Source organism: Neovison vison, chromosome 2, assembly GCF_020171115.1.
Source record: "Neovison vison isolate M4711 chromosome 2, ASM_NN_V1, whole genome shotgun sequence".
NCBI classification, from domain to species: Eukaryota; Metazoa; Chordata; class Mammalia; order Carnivora; family Mustelidae; genus Neogale; species Neogale vison.
Genome location: NC_058092.1, coordinates 229,407,271 through 229,421,739, shown reverse-complemented (window position 1 = coordinate 229,421,739; position 14,469 = coordinate 229,407,271).

Here is a 14,469-nt window from a genome sequence, read left to right as displayed (position 1 = left end):
AGGATTCTGGGATCCAGCTCCGCGTTGGGCTCCCCGCTCTGCAGGGAGCCTGCTTCTCCCTCTCCCACTCCTTCTGCTGTGTTCCCCCCCTCGCTGTGTCTCTCTCTGTCAAATAAATAAATAAAATATTTTTTTAAAACCCTCCATTTGACAAGAGTTTGCATCTTCCTTCTGACATCCCTGGGACATGGGATGCTGGTGAGGTCAAGTTAAGAAGGGCTTTTCAAGTCCTAGACCCAGACTCACCAAGACCTACCCCATTCCACTCCCCCCCAACACCCCAGCTATTACTCTGTGCACAAATTTGACATGGTTTTCTTTCTAGCAAGCACACAATCCCTTCCTGGCACTTGACAAGAGGGTGGGTACTAGAACCCATTCCATGCACTAACCTGTTTACCATCCCTCCAGATTTCCCATCCCCCTTTCTCCTTCCCCTCAGCCCCTCAGCCCCTCCTGCTTCCAGAGCCATCCTCCAAAGGGCCCACGCCATCATCAGTTGCTGCCACCTCCGCCTTGGCTGCCTTCCCTCGGGGCCCCACACACAGCGCCCACTGACCACGTCTGTCCCCGCCGCACCCTGGCCAAATCCAACCCCCTACCCCCGCCGGCAGAAGCTCTGTCTTCCCCAGAACTCACCTGGAGACCCAGGAGAGACAGCCCAGGGGGTGTTAGCGCCCTGCAGGACAGACTTGGACCAACAAAGCCAAGGACAGGAAGCTGGCAAGCTTCTCACTCTCCCTCCCTACTCCAGATGGTCCCGGGAGGCAGTGAGCCTACACCCCCTCCCACCCCGCTATGTCCTGCGGTGTCTTCACCTGGTATTTCCTGCGTGGCTACCCACCCACCCCACTTCTCTTTTTCTCCTTGGGATTTCACCACTCCCCACCGTACTACGCCTCAACTTACAAAAATAAAATTGTGGAGGAGCCTGAGCGTTGTGGAACATAGACTCGCCCAGGGAAGTGGGGCTAGCGCAGAGCAACCCGCATCCCGCATCCCGCACAGCACTAATTAAGAATGCTTCTGCAGCGGCTCCGCCTCGGGGGGGGCCGCCGCCGGCAGGCACCGTGCTGCTCTGCCGAGCCTGGAAGCAAGTACTTTGTCATTAACCTGATGTATAATTTATGTGGGCAAAATATGTGTCTCCTCTCTCCCAAACAGCCAAGCGCCATCACGGAGCCCCAGCTGCCTGCTCCCGCCGCTCCGCAGAGAAATGCCATCCCCATAATGGTCTCACTTTTGTTTTGACCTGGAGCCCGTTTTACAGTATTGCCCCTAAGCTGGATGAGCTCTCCAGCCCTCCTGCCAACAGCGAGGGGAGGGGCTGGAAGCAGAGCCTGAGACAAGGGCTATTATTTCTGCTCTCGGCCTGGCGCATTTCAGCTAGCCCAAGGGCATCCACAAGCCACCCCCCCCCTTTGCTTTGCCAACAGAGAAACATGGAGACACACAGAAACAGGCGGTGTCTATACCCGCTGGCACTTGGCGAGTGAGGCCCCAGGACCACTCTTGCACTCACAGGCTCACAACTTCTTCCTCCCTTGAGCATCACTTGTGCTGCTGGTGTCTTGGACTGACCTCAGAGCTAAGCCCCCAGAGTGTCTCTCACCAACCCAGGTCTGCTGCAAGACCACACTGGAGGAGGCATGATGAGGAGCTTGTTCTCCGCTGGGTACTCTGCTGGGCATTGACTCAGGTCCCTGCAGTGACCCAAGGACAGGTCTGGCCACCCACCCCCCTCTGCAGAGCAGGTAGCTGCTCTCCCTCCCCAGCTCAGCTTTCCTTACCTTGCCTCCATGTACGCCACTCTCCCGGCCTCCCGTTGGAAACAGGAGAAAGGATTCCGTGGATCTGCTGATCATCTTCCGACAAGGAAGGCCCCACTGGCAAGTTCCCAAGCCAGGTCACTTGAAAGGCCACCACTGGCCTACACACTGTTCTTTTTTCCTTCTTCTATCTCCAAACGACTCTCCTACTTCCTGCCGCCACCGTGGGCAACCGCATTAAAGGGCTTACTATGCTGCTTTGTGTGCGGGTTCACAGAGTGACTGTCGTGATTGTGTGTGCATTTTCATGAAAGTACATTACGTGCATGCTGGATCTCTCTTCCCTAAATCCCAGTTGTTATCTTTCAAGGTCAAGGCTTACCCCCTTTATGAATGTGATGAAAATATCAATATTCTTACCAGAAAAACACATGAAGGGAAATCGAAAATTGTGCCTGTGACTTTAGGGTGTTCACCCATGCTAAAAGCCTTCTGTGGGGTCCCCGAGGGTCAGGACTCAGGTTGGACCCTCGTCAGAGATACTGGTCTTTGGCCAGGGCTTGAAGGCCTACTCTGATCGGTAGTACCCAGTAAAACAGGGTCACAGGGCACACAGCAGAAATCTGCAGAGGATTCACAAAGAGGGCGTGGCCATGCCAGCCTCTGTGAATCCAATGGACTTCCTTCAGTCTGTTCCTCAGAGGAATGTGTCTAATAATATCTACGTGTATCCTATTCCAGAATGCCCTCTTAGCTCCCTTAATTCGTACCTATCACATCCTCCAAAATTCAGAGCATCTCCCCAGAGAGACCTCTTCCTTATCTTTACCATGAGTCTTCTCCTTACTTGTCTTGCACATCCATTTTGAATTTGTTGTCACGCTGCTTAGCGCTCTGAAGAATGTTCTTAAATTGCGGTTTGCCCCACCATCAGGATATACACCTGCTGCAGAGAGGAGCCTGGCTGTTACACACGTGGGAAGAGGCAGAGAACGCTACTCCTCTGAATTCCAAAGCAACAGCAGGGTAAGAGCTGATTCTCCTGAGAAAGATGAGGAGAGATGAGCCTCATTTTCAGGGGGCAATGGTAAGAAGATCTTCCATTAAGACCTTGGTGATACATCAAACCACCACAGAACTGAAGGGCTTAAAACCTTATCTATCTATCTATCTATCTACTGGTGTTCCCTCTCATGGTTCTGGGCATTTGCTGGGTTTAGTAAGGCTGCTCTCAGTCAAGTCTCCTAGACAGTTGTGACCAGATGTTGGCTGGGGCTGGAGTCAGAAGGTTCGACTGGGACACATGTTCAAGAGAACTCCTTCAATCACACAGCTGGTGGCTGGCCAAGTGGGCACCACTCTCTCCACTCAGCTGTCCTGCACATCTTCAGGGCACTGTGGTCTGAGGGGGTAGGTGGTGTGCTAGTTTCCTAAGGCCTCCATAATAAATTACCCCAAACTGGACAACAGAAGTTCACTGCCTCAGAGGTCAGGAGGCCAGGAGTCCAAAACCAAGGTGTTAGCAGTGTTCCTTCTGGAGGCTCTCAGAAGACTTCCTTGCCTCTCCCTAGCTTCTGAAGATGCCAGCAACCCTGCACACCCAACACACAGCGGCACCACTCAGTCTCTGCTACTGTCTTCACACGGCTTTCCGCCGTGGGTCTCTCCGTGTCCCCTCTCCTTCTAAGAATACCCATTAGATTGAAGGTGAGCCCTAACTAAATCCAGAATGATGTCATCTCACTATCTTTAAATAATTACACCTGCAGGGACGCCTGGGTGGCGCAGTTGGTTAAACGACTGCCTCCGGCTCAGGGCGTGATCCTGGAGTCCCGGGATCGAGTCCCACATCAGGCTCCCAGCTCCATGGGGAGTCTGCTTCGCTCTCTGACCTTCTCCTCGCTCATTCTCTCTCTCACTCTCTCTCTCAAATAAAAAAAAAAAAAATAATTATACCTGCAAAGACCCTGTTTCCAAGTAAGTTCTGGGTTGACATGAATTTTTGAAGAACACTACTTAACCCTCTACAACGGGCTTCCCTCAGAACAAGATTTCCAAGAAACCAAGATAGAAGCTGTTTTGTCCAACCTAGCCTCAAAAGCAGTCAGCAACATTTGTATTGATTATAAGTAAGAGGGTCAGCTCAGATTCAAGAAGAAGGGGCCACACATAGGCATGAATACCAGAAGCATGGTCCCCTGGAGCCATATTTGGAGACCAACATCCATGAGAAGGACCAAGTAAAGGGGGAAATAAAGAAGAGGAACTCAACATTGAGGAAGAGAGATTCTTAGGACTGCCAGAGTAGGAAACCTTGGGACAAGGGGAAAAAATGCATGCACTGGACTTGCAGGGAAGGTTTGGGGGGCACAGAGAGAAGGACAGAGGGGGTTTTCAGGAGTCACCATCTGATATAGAGAAAGATTATGGGTAAAAGAGATATCTCAGAAGGATTTTGCAGAAGTTTTATTCCACATAAAGACTGTCCTCTCCCAAGATATTTGCAAACGACATACCAGATAAAGGGCTAGTATCCAAAATCTATAAAGAACTTATCAAACTTAAGACCCAAAGAACAAATAATCCAATCAAGAAATGGACAGAGGACATGAACAGACATATCTGCAAAGAAGACATCCAGATGGCCAACAGACACATGAAAAAGTGCTCCACATCACTTGGCATCAGGGAAATACAAATCAAAACCACAATGAGATACCACCTCACAACGGTCAGAAAGACTAAAATTAACAAGTCAAGTAATGGCAGATGCTGGTGAGGATACAGAGAAAGGGGAACCCTCCTACACTGTTGGTGGGAATGCAAACTAGTGTAACCACTCTGGAAAACAGCATGGAGGTTCCTCAAAAAGTTGAAAATAGAGCTACCATAAGACCCAACAATCACACTACTGGGTATTTACCTTAAAGATAAAAATGTAGTGATCCGAAGGGGAATGTGCACCCCAATGTTTATAGCAGCAATGTCCACAATAGCCAAACTATGGAAAGAACCTAGATGTCAACAGAAGAATGGATAAAGAAGATGTGAGATATATATATCTATAATGGAATACTATGCAGCCATCAAAAGAAATGAAATCTTGCCATTTGTGATGACATGGATGGAACTATAGGGTATTATGCTTAGTGAAATAAGTCAGTCAGAGAAAGACCATTTCATATGATCTCCGTGATATGAGGAAGTTGAAAGGCAATGTGGGGGGTTTGGGGGGTAGGAAAGGAATAAATGAAACAAGATGGGATTGGGAGGGAGACAAACCATAAGAGAATCTTAATCTCACAAAACAAACTGAGGGTTGCCAGGGGGAGGGGGATAGTGAGAGGGTGGTTGGTTTATGGACATTGGGGAGGGTATGTGCTATGGTGAGTGCTGTGAAGTGTATAAACCTGGCAATTCACAGACCTGTACCCCTGGGGCTAATAATACATTATATGTTAATTAAAAAAATTAAAAATTTTTAGAAAATGACTGTCCTCTCCCCTTTGACATTTCTCAAGAAACTGGGTAAAGATTTGAATTACTCTCCCTGCCTGTTACATTTTACATGTGATTTTCTGGCAGCCAAGGTCACAAGGTTCCACTGTTTTTACACAAGTACCTTCTTCTAACCCTATTTTAAAAAGCCAGCACAGGGCTCATGCATTTGAAAAGTTATACATTTCATTGCTAAAACAAGGATTTCTTTTCAATAAAAGTATATACAAGCACTTTCAAAAAACAGCCTACCAATTTTTTTCGTTTGTCCTCACTGTAATGTGTTCCAATATGGATACTATTAGATGTTCACAGTTTGAGTATCATTCAAGGTGAGGTTTGGCCAATTGCCTTTGCAGGAAAAGTTTGGATGGACCATTCAGTTTTAGAGAATACGGTAATCCCCATATTTTCTAATCAGAACAGGTAATCCCTAGAAAGTGAAAGACTCCAGAGACACGGGCAGTGTTTCCAGACTTGAGCTGCAGGAAGTACGCCTTAAGAGAGCTCATCAATTCTTCTATATCCAGAAACTTTTAAGCAGGGATTGGGACCCAGGCAATAAGCAGAAATTTTATGGCTGCAGGCCTTCCAGCTCTGGAGGACTTAGTTGGTCAGAGAAGTGGAGGACTGAGATCTCTCAGCTATGTTTAGATCCCAGCCAGTGAAACGAACCAGCCAAGGGCGAGAGTCTATGGAAATACGTCCTATCTCAATGCTGTTGACATAATCTGGATACAAACGATTTGGAGATGACCTGACATAAGGCTACTTTTCTTTCAACCAGCACATCCAATGTAGAGTTTTTTAGCTAATATTTAGTGAAGACTTCCTATGTCGTGTATCTAACACACATAATCTCACTTAATTCGTGAAACAATCCTGTGAAATTGGTACTGATGAAAATAAGATGTACTAGGCTGGAAATCTGGGTGATGGTAGATGGAATGTTTCCTACTCAAAATGACTTTCCTCCATTGAAATATTAAAAAAAAGAAAGAAAGAAAGAAGGAAAGGAGTCTACATGTTGCCTGGTTATTTTTTTTTTAAGATTTTATTTATTTATTTGACAGACGGAGATCACAAGTAGGCAGAGAGGCAGGCAGAGAGAGAGGAAGGGAAGCAGGCTTCCTGCGGAGCAGAGAGCCCGATGTGGGGCTCGATCCCAGGACCCTGAGATCATGACCTGAGCCGAAGGAAGAGGCTTTAACCCACTGAGCCACCCAGGCGCCCCTTGCCTGGATATTTTTAAACTAGAAGAATAAAATAAGCCAAAAATACAGTTTGAGTTTTAAAAAATAGGGCCAAGGGCTCAAAGAGGGTTTGAACACACGTTTAAATTCATTTATATTTTTAATTTGTGTTATATGTATTCAGAACAATTAGTTAATGTAGATGTTCTTGTCGCTATGCAGTCACGGTATAATGGGAGTCCTCCCGTGTGTTAATGTCATTAAAATTAAACTGCTGTAAGCATATAAATTAAGTCTCAGTGAAATAGAGGGAGAAATGCCACTTTATACCCACTGAGACCGATAAATTCAAAAGACAGGGGTGCCTGGGTGGCTCAGGCGGTTAAGCATCTGCCTTCAGCTCAGATCATGATCCTGGAGGGCTGGGATCAATCCGCACATCGGGCTCCCTGCTTAGGGGGGAAATCTGCTTCTCCCTCTCCCTATGACCCTCCCCCTGCTCATATTCTCTCTCTCACTCACTCACACTCTTTCACTCAAATAATAAATTCCTTAAAGAACACAAAACAAACAAAAGGAAAAAGACAGATGATAATGAGGGCTGACAAGGGCAGGTGAAGTTGTAGGACGGTGCAGCCACTTTGGAAAATCGTCCGGCAGTTCCTCAAAATATTAAACACACAGTTGCCACATAACCAGCAGTGCCACTCCATGGTATCTATGCCAATGACAACATAGGTCCCATGCAGACTTGCACAGAAGTGTTTATAGCAATATTATTCATAATAGCCAAATGGTGGAAATGACCCAAATATCCACCAGCTGATGAATGGCAAACCAAATAGGGTCTATCCACACAAAAGAACCTTATTCAGTAATTTAAAAAGAAGGAAGCCTTGACCTGCCCCAGCATGACAAGCCTTGACAACACTATGCCAAGTGAAAGAAGAAAAAAACCACATCCTCTACAATTCCTTTCAGATGAACTGTCCGATATAAGTAAATCTATAGCGACAGAAAAGAGATTAGTAGTTCCCAAGGACTGAGGGGAACGGAAAATGGGGAGAAACAGCTAATAGATACAGGGTTTCCTTTTGGGGTAACAAAAACATTCTGCAATTAGATAGTTTGATCCTCATACAGCTCTGTGACTCCACCAAAAAATACCCAAGTGGACATTTTAAAAGAGTGAACTTTATAGTATGTGAATTATATCCAAATAAAACAGTTATCAGAAAAGAAAATATAGATAAACATGTGGTTTTTAACATACCATAATGGGGGAAAGCCAGAGGACGGGGGCAGATTCTGATTTGTGGGCCCTGAAACTTAAAGTTTGTGGGAACCTCTTCAAGAAAAATTATTTTTAAAATGCAAATATGCTTTACAACAATGTACATAATTAACAAAGCTGTCCTATATATTTCAAAATTTGTTAAGAGCATAGATTTTTTTACCACAAATTTTAAAAATGCAAATACAAAATTAAGTGTAAAACTGGATATTCAAAATTAGAAAATAAATGACAAGTTATGAATTTTTAAAAGCTGGAAAACACCCAGAACCATTTCTAAATCCACATTTTCTATTAACTGACTGCCTCTCCTAAGTCTATAATTGTAATTTCCTCCATTGATGACTTAGTCTTGGTTCACCTTTCTGTGACACAATGACTTTATTTTTCTACAGAGAGAACAGGAAAAACAGTTCAGTCTTTCCTCTAACATAACTGATACAAGTTGTCTTTTTATTTTACATGTACCCCAATTTCCTCCTCCTCAAGATGAGTGTCCTGCCTCCCCAGAAATGGAGAACAGCTTTTCTCTTCTCTCTGAGCATGACTTCTACCCCCACCCTGTACTTGAAATTTCCAACACCTACCAGGCTAGGCTGGTAAAGGTGGAATGAAATCCGTTCTCTCATCCTGCCAAGAAAATTGTAAATAACCTCAGCCATTTTTGGAAAGCAATTTGGCAACAGATATTAGAGATCCTTCTAAATCCCACCTCTGGGAATGTATAAGAATAATCTAAATGTCCAATGTAGGCAAATAATCAAATAAATTATTTGATCTAATCAAATGTTGGCCCCATTTTAAATGATCATAAAAATAATGTAATAGCACGGGGGAAATTACAACACATACAATATTATATAATTATAATAAGGAATGGAATGATATAAAATTGTGAATACAATATGCCTAGAATGAGATTTGTTCTTAATCCTGTGCATAAAGAAGAAGGAAAAAAAAAAGATAGGAAGGAAATGTACCAAATGATAAAATAATTGGGATAGGCTTATTTAGGCTTATTTAAATTTTCTTTATCCCACATAATAATTCATAATAAAAATAAGGTTGCCTGAGAATCCTGTCTGCTCCCTGCCTCAGCTCATAGAATTAATGGTCCTAAATATTAGCAAAGCAGCTGGCTCCTTAGAGAGGGCCACTGTGGTACATAAATGAAAAGTATCACTATGATTTTTGTGAAGCTTGCTTTTTTTTTTTTTTTAGCAAAATCAGCTGTTTAAACACAGCAATATTCTGGGGGCAAGAATCCACCCAGTTAAATATTTTCACCCCTGAAATCAGCAGCACACATTCTGTCCAGCCTTGCTCCCACGGCCCACGCCTGGGTTCAGGGATTTCTGAATGCACAGCTACTGAGTCAGCATTGGCTACACCACCTGCCCCGTGGTCTCCCAGAGCTGGGAAGCGCAATGACTCAACAAGTGGCACACAGAGTTGCTAAGAATTGTCAGAGGTATGCGTTGCTCTGGAACAATCTGTGGCAGCAGCAGCACCAAGGAAACAGTTTGTTTCTAGAGTCAGGGGGTAGCCGCTGCTGGAGGAGAACCCACGGGATAAACAAAGAAAGGATGGAAATGCAGTGCACAGTCAACAACTTGTAACGTGCGTATTTTAAGGAAAGTGTTTCCACTTGAGGTGGAGAGCAGTGTTCAACATCTGCATGTCACTGGAGAGAGGGAATCCTGCTGCCGTCTGGTATGTGCTGGACTTTACAGCCCTGGGCTTCTGGCAGGACGGCCATGTGATTAAGGGAGATGAAAGTCACGTCTCACAAAGTCATGGTGAGACAGTTAGGAGCTATGGGAACAAGCCCCAGGGGGGAACCACTGTGCCCCTGGAGTGCGTTCTGTGGGCTGTTACCATTAAGCTGCTTCCCTCTCTGAGCAGAACCGGGGGAGGGGATCCCATACGCAAGCCAAACTTAAAACACAAGGCCCAAGCTCCAGAAAGCGTCTCTTCTCAGCTGGAGCCGGAGCCCCAGTAAAGCCTTATTTGTGCCTTTGATCGTTGGGTGCACCCTGGTTTCTAGTGTTGGTGGAAGAACCACTTCCATGACAATGATGGCCTTTCTGTATCAATCTGTGCAACGGCAGAAACGGAGCTAAACCCTGGCTATGGAGCACTGAAGGGAGAACCCCTGGCTTTGGAATTTGGAAGACTTGCTGAGTTCAAATCCAAGCTCAGCCACCTACTAGCTGCATCTTATTGGTAAGATGCTTACCCTGACCCAGCCTCAGCTTTATCATCAGTAAAACAGGAATAATTATTATTCCTGTTTTACAGGATGTTTATGAAGATCAGAAATGGTACGTGTTAACATATGAGTTATCATGTGACCTAGCAATTCCACTCCTAAGTATCTACCCAAAAGAGATGGAAACATAGGTCCACACAAAAACCAATATACACTCTAAATGGATGAAATGTATGGTATATGAGTTATATCTCAATAAAACTATTATCTTAAGAAAAACCTATAAAATGCCTAGCATAGTTCTAGGGAATCAATATGTTTGTTACACGTATTACTAGATCTGTCATTCACTTACAATTTATCTTGCTTCTCCCTCTTCTAGAACATGGACAACAAAATGTCTTTAATGAAGTGTGTTTCCTCCTCAGAAGGTAATATTAGAAGCAGAATTGAAATCCTTGAAGATACTTTTGAGCTTATCATTCCTTCTAAGAGATGGGAAGATGAAGGCCCAGAAGGCTGGTATTTTTAATGTGCAGAACTGCAAGTGAGGGACAATTAGAACAGAACATCAATGAAGAAAGTGGATCTGCTGGTACTTTCCCCACCAAAAGAAACAAATGCAGAAGCAGCAAGGCCTGAGAAACTTGGTACACTCCCAGTTCAGGGTGTGCATGGAGGTGGGTTGCAGGTGAGGGACCCAGAAAGTAAGACAGAGTCAGTTCATGAGGCATGCTAGGAATGACATCCTTGGCTTTGCAGAAGCCCTGTTTAGATGAGTTTGAGTCTAGGACTGAAACTGGACAGCAAGGTCAGATTGGGACTTTCTGTAAAAATGAAATTCAGCTTGTGTCTAGTCTTGGCAGCATGACATAAACATGACCCTCAGACTTCCCCATTTGGAGAGCTTGATCTGTCATCAATGATCTGTCACCAAACATGAGTCAGGTAGGATCCCCAGAAATTCCCTCTGCAGGGGCTCAGGAGGCAGCCATCCTCCACAGCCACAAAAAGGAAGACGAAAACAATGAGGGCCCACCTGTCTGCCAGTCTGCACAGAGCGGCTGTGCGCACTAAGTTTCCAGGCACAGAGACACTAAAGAACAGTTGCAAATAAAAGCCCCAGAACGAAAGTCAGGACTTCCAGACTAGGTGTGATTTTGCAGTCTGGCTACCTCTCAGATGGGTGGTTCTCCATCCCGGTCAGCAGCGACATGGAGGCATTTATTGGAACAGTTAGTGATTCTCCCAAGTCTCCACCATCCAGGAGGCTGCTCAGTCCCTGATAAAGAAGCAGCTACTTGGGCCAGCGCCCCAGGGAACTTGGCAACATCCGCAAACTGCAGTTTGCTAGCTACATACTCAACACCCATTTGCTCCTCCTTCCTTGGCTAACCTAACTTTTAATGGTGTTATTAACAAGCTAAAAGGCAACATTTCTAAGTCTCTCTAAGCTAGCTGTGATCACATGACTACAATGTAATTAATGAAACATAAATGGAAGAGTCCTGTGAAACTCACCAGGAAGTACCTTGAAGATAGATAGGTGCCCTTCTTCTTCCACCCAGTTGCCTGGAACTCAGATGTGAAGACTGGAGCTCCAGCAGCCATCCTAAACATGAAAGTGAGGTCCACACGTTAGCATCAGCCAAGGAGACTGGGTGTCTGGCAACTCCATGGAAATACCATACCAACCCTGAACTTCCTACCTATAGACTTTTAATGTGAGAGAAAAATAAGCCTTTAGTCATGTTTAATCCCATTATACTCTACCCTAATTTTTGTTTTGCTTTTGCTTTTAAATTTGTTTTATTTTTTATTTATTTAGGGAGAGAGAGTGTGTGTGAGCAGGGGAGGGGCAAAGGGAGAGAGAATCTCCAGCAGACTCCTCCCTGAGCACGGAGCCTGATGCAGGGTTCGATCTCACCAACCTGAGATCATGACTGGAGCCAAAATCGAGAGTCAGATGCTTAACTGAATGAGCCACCCAGGGGCCCCTTCCATTTGTGTTTTCTCCAGAAAGTTTTTTAACCTTCAGACAAAAACACCTGCAAGTTTATCTTTAAAAACAAACTTCCTCATGGAAACTACACTCAACCATAGGTGTGAAGACAATGGGTCTTGGGGAAACCACCGGGGCCAAGGATAATTCCAGAAACCACAGAGATTCATTATCTTGTTTATCATTTCCTAAACCGATGAAAACATTTAATTTTTGTAAAGTTGAAGCATTAGTGCTACCCAGACAGCAATAGCAACAGCACACTATTTCTTCCCGCACAACACACAACACACAGCACACACAGGAGAAGAAAGGCCTCCCCCGCCCCAAGTTGCAGGAAACATGTGAGAGGCTTCAGAGAGTCACATGTAAGACCGATTTCTTAGTCCTACCAAGTAAGTTAAGGAAAGTGGGCAGCAGTTGAAGAATGTAGACTCTCATGAAGGAGAAACAAAGCTGACTGCTGGAAGGCACAGGGCCATAAAGAACTAAACAGGATCCCCTTTTCAACCCTGGAGATTGTCTAGTACCTGGACTCCCACAATGGCAGACCCTGTTCACCCTCACGTGCACAGCGCAAGCCTGGGGCAGAGAGCCCGCACAGGAGAAGTGCGATCTTTTTGGACTCAACAGAACTATCAACCCAGAGCTGACCGAACCGTCTTCTTTCTCGGGCGTTCTGAAAAGCACACCTAACTTCTGACCACCATCTCAGTGACCCCTGTCTGAGCTTCGGCAGCACCATGTGCGTGACGACTTACCACCCACTGTCTCCACGTGGGGTAGGGCTTCGACCACACTGAGTGAGCCTGACGCAGCTGCGCTGTGGGATCAGAGGGAGGGAACATTTGCAGCAGACAGTGTGGGTGCCCACCCAGATGCCCTGGACCCCTTCCTGGTGCTGTGCACCTGCTCTCTGGCTCCTGTGTGCCCTGGCCCTGGGAGCCGCAATGACCATCTGCTCAGTGGATTCCCCTCTGGCTACGGGATCCACCTCCCCGACATGGACACTGGAACTCTCTGGGTAATGATGTCCCTACGGGTGGCCCTCACAATGGGCAACTGGTGCAGGGGTCCAGCTCCCTGGTTTCCTTCATCCAGAAGAGACAAACTCTGAGGTGCAATTTTCACGCAGAGCACCCTTTGGGATCAGACAGAAATCAGACCCTCTATAGGCTCCTTCTCCTTTCCTGGCAGCCTTCCCCCACTCCCTCCTCCCGGGAGCACCTCCTTTATAAATCACTTGTGCCTGAATCCTTGGCTCAGGTCTCCTTCTGAAAGAAAGGTAAGCCCATAGGTACAACCAGAATTATCATCCAACTCGGTGCTAGAGACTACTGAAGAAAGTGGTACTCTCATGGACATTCCATTATTTGACATTTCCCTGCACGGTTACAATTTGGAAACACAATCAGACATCAGACACTTAATTAAATGAGGCTCAGACCAGCTCCCTACAGTAAACGCTGACACCTGAATCACACACACATACTCTTCTCGACTCTGCACATGGGGGACCCTTGGTGATAAAAAAGGTCAAATCTCAGCTGAGGCAATGGCTGCTAATAGGCTGAAATTTGAAAGATGACTCATCCTCCCAAAACACCTCCCACCCAAGTCTGAGCCTGAAAATCCACCATTAGGGAATCATTCCTTTAGATAGAAGGTATTCAATCTCCAGACCTCCTCTAAGAGTTCAAAAAAAACAAACACTTAAAAAAAAAAAACTTATCTGTTATCAGATATTAACATCTTTGTGGAGACTGATCAGGAACCTGACATAAAGGTTTTCATGATAATCATAGTTATAGGTAAAGAAATATTTTTAAAAGGGAGCTATTCTGGGGAATGAGGCAGTGAGAGCTAGGAGGGTGGCCAATAGCAAGGAAGGAAACAGAAGCAGACATGAATTTAAAAAATGGGAACTAAGGAACCAAAGGTTCCTTCCTTCCTTCCTTCCTTCCTTCCTTCCTTATTTATTTGACAGAGATCACAAGCAGGCAGAGAGGCAGGCAGGGGGCGGGGAAGCAGGCTCTCCGCTGAGCAGAGAGCCCGATGTGGGGTTCGATCCCAAGACCCCGGGATCATGACCTGAGCCAAAGGCAGAGGCTTTAACCCACTGAGCCACCCAGGCACCCCACTTATTTCTTTATCATATTAAATCATAGGATTTTAAAACCTCAGGAAACCTAGATGTTATCTAGTACAATGGTTTTCTAAGTTATATTGGCAATTTGCTTTTCACGTGTTACTGAAACCCTAATGTTTAAAACAATGAAAGGGAAACTGGTCTAGTAGCAGTCAGAAGGCGGCATGGTGTGCTACTTGCTTGGCTGCCCCTGGGCATTATTATTCTTACAGTACCAATGAAAGGACACTAAGGTTAAATAACAGTTAAACAAGTTGAAGGTAGGATTTGAACCCAGGCTATCTGGCTCCAAACCAGCCATCCTGTTTCTCCTAATTCACCAACCCCCATCCTGTAGATGCACAAACCAAGG